The following is an 8,651-nucleotide window of genomic DNA, read 5'->3' as shown; positions in this document are numbered from 1 at the left end:
CGGCCGGCCAAGTTAACGAGTTTGTGTGTGTCTACCGGACTATAAATTATTGTGAACATATCAACGAATGTTTGGAGCATTTGTAGTAGCAAATTCTGTGCATGCTACATTGGAGAAGTGATATTTTCTGTTGGAAGAAGAATTCGAAGCGAACGTTACTGGCGTGAGTACATCTCTAGCACTCGATATATCAGGGTATATGAATACACTAGACAAATATTTCAAAATGCCCACTGGAGGTGTAACCACTCGTAACAATGCTACTCCAAAATCAGCTAATACAAAAAAACAGTCTAAAGAAACCATTGTCTCAGAAAGCTCCCCAAAATTCACGCCCGCAGAAAAAACTACATGCAGAATGGATTCAATACAAGCACAACCCAGTGAGATCAACAACGAGCTAAAAAGAACTATCAAAGTAAATGACATCAAATCAATAATCAAAGGTGTAGTAGAAGAACTATTTCAAAATCACCAAGAAACAATTGAAAAGAAACTGTATGAAGAAGTCACGAAATTAAGAGAAGAGAATGAGAAATTGAGGAATGAAAACAAGCGATTAGCTAGAGATATCGGAGATCACGATGAAGTTATCAACGATCTGTATAACAAGCTAGAGGAAAATGTAATGATGACAAAAACAGCAGTTTCAAAAGCAAATTATAATGAGCAATATTCTAGGAAAAATAATATCAAATTCCATGGATTTCATGAAAACAAAGGAGAAGATCTCCAGGTCCTAAATGAAGTTCTGTTAGAAGTGGGGACGGAGATAGAGGAAAAGGATTTGGTAGCGATACATAGGATCCCGGGACAAAAAGATCGTCCACGACCCATTCTCATCAAACTACGTAACGCAGAAACAAAAGCCAGAGTGATGAGGAAAAGATCAAGTATCAAAGCGCTGTTCAAAGAACAAAGTCAAGGTGACAGATGATGTGACAAAAGACAACTCTGAACTGATTTCCAAACTCTTAAAGGACGAACGAATGAATTCAGCTTGGTACTTCAATGGATCGGTATATGGACAGTGCGGTAATCGCAGAATCAAGTTTGACTTATTTGACGATATCGATAAAAAGCTACGGAAAAAGTAAATCCATTCAGTGCCGGTTCTTTATTTACTTTGTGACATGCATTTCCGGTGATACTTTTCAACTGAACTCGTGAGGTAAAAACTTGGCTAGCTTGGGAACCATTCAGGAATGAACATGACATTTATGTTTTTTTGTGTTTTTGTGTTTGTCTTTGTGTGAAAGATGTGTGCGTGCTTGTACTACTGGAAACTACATGTATGGTCAACAATATTCTTTCTTGTGTAGACACAATGTTTACAATACGCAAAAGGTTCATATTTATATCTTTTTATATACTATGTACATGCAAGACGTCAAATGAGCTTCAATATTGTGACATATAATTGTAGAGGTCTTGGTGGAATTGAAAAGAGAGGAGACGTACTTAATTACTTAAAACAAAAAAATTTCTCAATTTATTTTTTACAAGATACTCATTTTGCTCTCGATGACTACAATCAAGTGAGATCTTTTTGGGGCTATGATGTTTACATGTCTCCCGGCCAATCAAATGCAAGAGGCACTGCAATTTTGTTCAATAACAATTTTGAATACATGATGTTAAATGAACATAAAGATAAAGAGGGTAATTTACTTGTTTTAGAGATTAACATTTTTAAAAAGTATGATCATATCTTATTAGTAAATGTATATGGGCCAAACAATGATGATCCACATTTCTTTCAATCTATATCAGACATCATTTCAAACTTTCAAGGTGAATTCATTATTATGGCCGGAGACTTTAATCTTGTTCAAGATGTAAATTTAGATTACTTTAACTACAATAATGTTAATAGCAAAAAGGCAAGAGAAAAAGTTTTGAGTATGAAGGATATACACTGTTTGAAGGATCCTTGGAGAGTGAAATATGAACAAAGGAAACGATACACATGGTTTAAAACTAATCCTATCAAAAAAGGCTAGGCTTGATTTTTTCTTAGTATCAAATGAATTAATGGCTTTGCTAGACAAAATTGATATCAATCCAGGATATAAATCTGACCATTCGATGGTTCATATGGAAATTAAGTTAACTAAATTTGAAAAGGGTAAAGGCTTCTGGAAGTTTAATAGTTCACTACTCAAGGATCAGACCTATGTAAACAATATCAAAAGTATTATACATAAGGTCAAAGAACAATATGCCGTCTTGCCATATAATCCTGCTTACATACATATGATCAAGAACGATGAATTACAACTACTCATAGATGATCAGTTGTTTTTTGAACAACTCTTGCTGAGCATAAGAGGTGCTACTATTCGTTATTGTTCCATAAAAAAGAAATTAAAAAACGAAAAAATACATTCAATTGAAGAAGAAATAAAGCATTTAGAATTACTAAGGAACAATGAGGACTCCACAGAAATTGTACAAAAATTAAATACTGCTCAAAAAAGTTTAGAGGAACTCAGAAAAGACTATATTAAGGGCCTTTTTGTCAGAACAAAACTTAAATGGATTGAGCAGGGAGAAAAACCAATGAAATATTTCCTCAGCCTAGAAAAAAGAAATTATATAAATAAAACTGGTAACAAACTTATGCTCAGCAATGGTAATACTATTTCTTCACAGACAGATATTTTAGCAGAAATTGAGAAATTCTACAAAAATCTTTATTCTAGTTATGATAATAAATTACATGATGTAAACATTTATACCAATATTGATAAGAATGATGTTAGAATACTTGATGACAACATGTCAAAAACATTAGAGGGATATATAAACAATGAAGAAGCCCTTTTAGCACTTAAAAATATGTCTAATGGTAAAAGTCCTGGAAGTGACAGATTCACAGCAGAATTTTTCAAATTTTTTTGGAAAGATCTTGGATGTTTTTTAATTAGGTCAATAAACTTTGGATTTAATGTGGGAGAACTGTCTGTAACACAGAAACAAGGCATTATATCTATATTACCAAAAGGAGACAAACCCAGGGAATTACTTACAAATTGGCGACCAATATCACTTCTTAATGTAACGTACAAAATTGCTTCTTCATGTATAGCAAATAGAATAAAAAATGTTCTTGATTTTCTAATACATGACAATCAAAAGGGCTTCCTCAAAGATAGGTTTATTGGGGGAAATACGTGACTTATTTACGATGTAATAGATTCTGTACATGAAAAAACACATCCCAGGTATGCTTTTACTTGTGGATTTTGAAAAAGCATTTGACTCTATATCATGGAAATTTATGTACGAATCCTTAAATTTTTTTTAATTTCGGTCATGATCTTATCAAATGGGTATCAGTGTTATACAATAAGGCCAAATTATGTGTTATTCAAAATGGTGTCTTTTCAAAAAATTTTGAAATTGGCAGGGGTTGTCGTCAAGATGATCCAATATCTCCTTATTTATTCAACCTTTGTGTCGAAATTTTAGGCCATATGATACGACAAAACAAAAACATCAGGGGCATTAAAATAAATAAAGAATTTGTTTAATACAATATGCAGATGACACAGTTTTATTTTTGGATGGATCAGAAAAAAGTCTAAAAAGTGCTTTTGATCTCCTCTTTCAATTTTCAAAATTTTCAGGTTTAAAACCCAATATTTCCAAAACCAAATCAATTTGGATTGGTTCTAAGATTAATACTAAAGATACTTTTTGTAGTGATACTGGATTACAATGGACAACAGGACCATTCACAGTTTTAGGCATTACATATACTGTAAACCTTAAGAACATGGAAAAGCTTAATTTTGATAACAGGCTTACAGCTATCCAGAAAGAAATAACCCAAATGGTCAAAAAGAAATATTTCTCCCATAGGAAAAATTACAGTGGTGAAAAGTTTGTATCTATCAAAATTTACGCACTTGTTCATTTCGCTTCCCAAACCAAGTTTACAGTGGATAAAGCAACTTATAAAAGCTTTTTACAAATTTATATGGGGGAACAAAATGGAGAAAATTTCTAGAAAAACACTAGAATTAGATTTTGAAAATGGTGGGTGTAGAATGACCAATATAGAAACATCTCAAACTAACTTGGTTTAGGAGACTCTTTACAACTAATTCTACATGTAGCTGGATAAGCTTATTTTCTGAAATTACTGGTTGTAACATTACAAAATTGTGTCATTTTGGACCTGTTTACTGTAAACAAAAAGCAAATTCCACTAGAAACTCTTTTTGGAAAGAAACTTTATTTTCCTTCGCAGAATTTTTGGAAAGTTTTGAAATGAATGATTTTCATATTTTTTTGGAACCCCTGTGGTATAATGATAAAATAAAGATTCAAAATAAATACATATTTTGCAAGCAATTATATGACAAGGGGTTTCATATAATATCAGATTTATTAGATAAGCATGGTAACTTTATCAGCTACCAGAGTATCACAAATGATTACTCAATTCAGATTCCATTTACTACATATGAGGGATTAAAACAAGCTATTATGCAGTCATGGCCTAATATCAAACTGCTTATACATGATACAACTTTTCAACCATATCAACCTGAATTCATTAAAATTCTATGCAAATACAAAAAAGGTTCTAGGAATATTTATGACTATTTAATATCAAAATCACAGCATCGACCTATTTGTGAAAACAAATGGGATAATGATTTAAATTTGCAATTAGATTTAAATTGGAAACATGTGTATACAAACATCAAATCTGTAACAAAAGATTCAGAACTGATATGGTTCCAACTATAGAATCATTTATAGAATATTGGGTACTAACAAACTCCTACATATATCAAACATTAAAAACTCTCCACTTTGTTCAATATGTGCACTAGAACCAGAAACAATTAAGCATATCTTTTTTTATTGTCCCTCTGTCTCTACACTATGGACAAAATTATCAGATTGGATTTTTCAAAAATCTGGTAAAAGAATGGGATTTAGTGTAAAAACTGTTATTTTTGGTTTTCCAGAAAAAGAACACATGGTTTTAAACTTTATAATCCTCTTAGTAAAGAGATATATATTCCTATATTCAAGAAAGAATGTCAATATTGTTTTTGATGATGTTTTGAAATGTTTATATGATTACTACATTTTGGAAGAAAAACTTACAGAACAAATATTTTACAAAAAGAAATGGTCTAAATGGAAATGTCTTTTCAATTAATGATAACAGCATTTCTTCTTTTTTTTTAACAATAAGTACTAGAATATACATGTAATTGTCTATATCGCTTTCTTTAATCTGTATGAGAGTGTGAGTAAAAGGTGTATATGTATTTGTTGAAAATGATAAAAAAAAATAAAAAAAAAAATAATTTTTTAGTCAACTTGAGCTATTACACTAAAACCAACAACATCAAAACGTAAAAACGTATGACTTTTCAACACTTTATACGACCATTCCTCGCGATGAATTAAATACTAGACTTTTTGAGATCACAGACAGCTGCTTTTTCAACAAAAATGGAAAACGCAAATAATTCTATCTAGTGATCAGTCATCCAAAAAATTACTTTGTTAAACGTCACTCTGATTCCACGCACAAATACTCTGAAGTTGAAATAAAAAATATGCTGGAGTTCTTCATTGACAATATCTTCGTGGTCTTTGGTGATCAGGTCTTCCAACAATCTGTTGAAATCCTCATGGGCACGAACTGTGTTCCTTTGTTAGCTGACCTGTTTTTATATTCCTATGAAGCAGAATTTATTCAAAATCGTCTACGTGAGAAGAAAAATTTTCTTGCTGTGGCCTTCCATTCGACATTTAGATATATCGACGACGTTTTATCTATCAACAATAATGACTTCCATTCATATGTCGATTCGAAATATCCCCGTGAAATCGAAATAAAAGACATCACAGAGTCGTCGACTTCTGCTTAGATATTTTACGTAGATATTTTATTGAAACTAGATACTAACGGCAAACTAACAACTCAACTTTATGACAAACGGGGAAAAAAGCTTCTCCATCGTCTACTTCCCATATTTATGTAGTAATATTCCATTATCACCTGCATATGGTGTTTATATCTCTCAACTGATTCGATACGCAAGAGCTTGTTCTGCGTATAATCAGTTTTTAAATCGAGACAGGCTACTGACAAACAAGATTATGGTGTAGAGGTTTCAACAGTCTCGTCTAAAGTCAGTATTTTGCTAATTCTACAGTCGTTATAACAATCTAGTTTGCCAATTCATCCTATCATTGGGTCAAATGCTGTCTACCGTGTTTCATACAGATTGTTAGACCGTTCTTGACACACTGATTTTGACTACGGATAACTCCGTTTTCTGATCAAGATATAGGGCTCACCGGTCGACAGGGAATGCTTACTCCTCCTAGGCACCTGATCCCACCTCTGGTGTATCCACTGGTCCGTGTTTGCTCAACTCTCTATTTTGTATTGCTTATAGGAGTTATGCGATTGATCACTGTTCGTTATATTCACCTTTCATGTAGAAGGAAATGAAATGGAATTCCTAGAGGAAGAATAAGGAGAGGAAGGGCCAGAAGAGGGCATGACTTGTCCTGCTCCAAAATGTCCTAATGCAAGACATCACTTTAGAAATCTGGGTAACTACATACTTCATTTCAACAGATTTCACAAGAAAATTATGTTGTACAGCAATCTGATTAAAATACAGATCTCTGAAATAGCGCACAGCGCATCTGTAAAGTGAAAGATGCGAGAAGGTCAGAAATTACCCGTCACTGCAAAAGAGTACACAAGAACAAAAGTGTTTGGACAAATCATTGGCAAGGTGGTGGAGAATGTCAAATACATTGATCCTGGAAACTTCAGGAGACCAAGGAAGAGAATCCATCGCGAGGAGAGAGAGAAAGCAAAACATCAGAGGATGAACAGTCTTTGTTTGAACTTACAAATGACTATGTACAATGCTCGTGTTCATAGATTCCTTCATGATGGATATTCAGGATTTAAATAAACTTTGACTTTTTGGTTTACCAACAAAGTTGTCTATTTAATTTTTTTTTATACAAAAATTGTTATTTTTGTTTTAAGGGGGAGGAATGTGACAATTTTCGGAAAACCTATATATTATTTGTTATCAACTAGCCTAAAATCATATATTTATTTTTGTCATAATAAATTCATAAACTTTACGAGTCTTTTCATTTCAAAACACTGTGTTGATCATAACTTAGGAATCACTATAAAATCTGGGTATACAATGCAACCAGTGTGGTTTATATTTTCAATAATGTATCAAGTCTTTCCAATCCCAAGTACTATTCACAGCCATTTGAATAAATAAAGATGTAAATTAGAATTTGTACTTTGGGAAAGGTTTGGCTTATGCTAGTCCTTGTATAAACTGGTTCTCGTAACAATCCAATCTCTCACCAGAGGGCGTATTACGCTGCGCTACAACACCTCTGTCAACGTCTGAATGTCAAGATTCTTGGCAAAACTTAAAAATTTCTACCTATTGCATTATAAAGTATGATTTTACAAGTTTTAGTGTTAAGCTTAAAATCTTACAGTAAGTTCACAAAAACAACGAATTCCATGATTATTCTAGTATTATTGGATGAATGAATATTTATATAAAACATTTTAATTCGCTCAGGTGTCTCATATTTACCAGCTTCTGCGTTTATAAAATTCAGACAAGTGTTTGATTTGCTTAGATATGATCATTACAGTTTGATATGCTAAGTTAGTTTTAGTACGTTTTGATATGATTTTTAGACGTTGACAGAGGTATTAATTAGTGGAGCGTAGCGGGAACGATAACTCTGGGTAGAGATTGGTAACAGTCGTTAAAGATGGTAAGCGTTAAATGTACGACTGAAACCCGAAAGTCGGATAGTGACTTTTTCGAGATTTCTCTCTTAATGCTGCATGAAAAACTCACAATTTGCAGAGGTTACTGTTTGTAATCGAGGTACATAAAAATATTAACTTTTTCTGAGAATTCTTCTACAAATGTGTTCTGGGAATTCTATTACGAAGGTAACTTTTCATGATAAATCCAGGCCGCGTAGTACGTTTTATAAATGTCGGAATCCAAACACTGTCGAAGACACTGACCGATTTCCACAGCCCCATTGTAAATACTGTGTTTTAAGTAATCCAATTCATGCCAAAATATTAATCATGACTACATTTTATGTTTTTATGATTATTTCCACAACACAGAATAATAAAACAACTGTATTTTGTGATCGTGATATTGTTTTAATGAACAAGGAGGTCGCATTAGTTTGGTCAATTCGTCCCCAAACATCGTGCTTGTAAAACAATAGTTGAGAATGCCTGTCTGTAAAAATTAATGATTAAGAAAACTGTGAAGATAATAAACAGTGATTAATCATTGATACCATTGCCCAGCTCTGGCCACGTGAAGACTCCTCGTTCACCCAAGAGCCATAATTTTGAATAAAAATCTAAACACCGAAAGTAAAGAAACTATACTCCCTAAAGTAAATAATGTACCCCAAAAAGTATGCATTTATAATAATTGGTCATTTTGATTAAGAAAGAAAGAGGAAATATGATAATACAGTCTTTAATCGCCTTGAGGATGACATGATAATGTTGAAATTTGTCGTTTCTCTTCGATAAATTATATGGGACTACTTTAAATTACACGGCGTGT

At 32.7% G+C, this 8,651-nt stretch overlaps 1 long non-coding RNA gene across 1 annotated transcript; it reads left to right on the top strand.

The window, feature by feature from the left end:
* Window positions 1-1,128: 1,128 nt before the first annotated feature.
* LOC125658926 (uncharacterized) lies at window positions 1,129-7,152 on the top strand. The gene is made up of 2 exons (XR_008798661.1): window positions 1,129-1,171; window positions 6,487-7,152. It is a non-coding gene; the product is annotated as an uncharacterized LOC125658926 (long non-coding RNA).
* Window positions 7,153-8,651: the final 1,499 nt, after the last annotated feature.

Source organism: Ostrea edulis, chromosome 9 (assembly GCF_947568905.1).
Source record: "Ostrea edulis chromosome 9, xbOstEdul1.1, whole genome shotgun sequence".
Classification (NCBI taxonomy): domain Eukaryota; kingdom Metazoa; phylum Mollusca; class Bivalvia; order Ostreida; family Ostreidae; genus Ostrea; species Ostrea edulis.
Note: the sequence above shows the minus strand (reverse complement) of the source record. Positions and strands in the feature narration are given on the sequence as shown.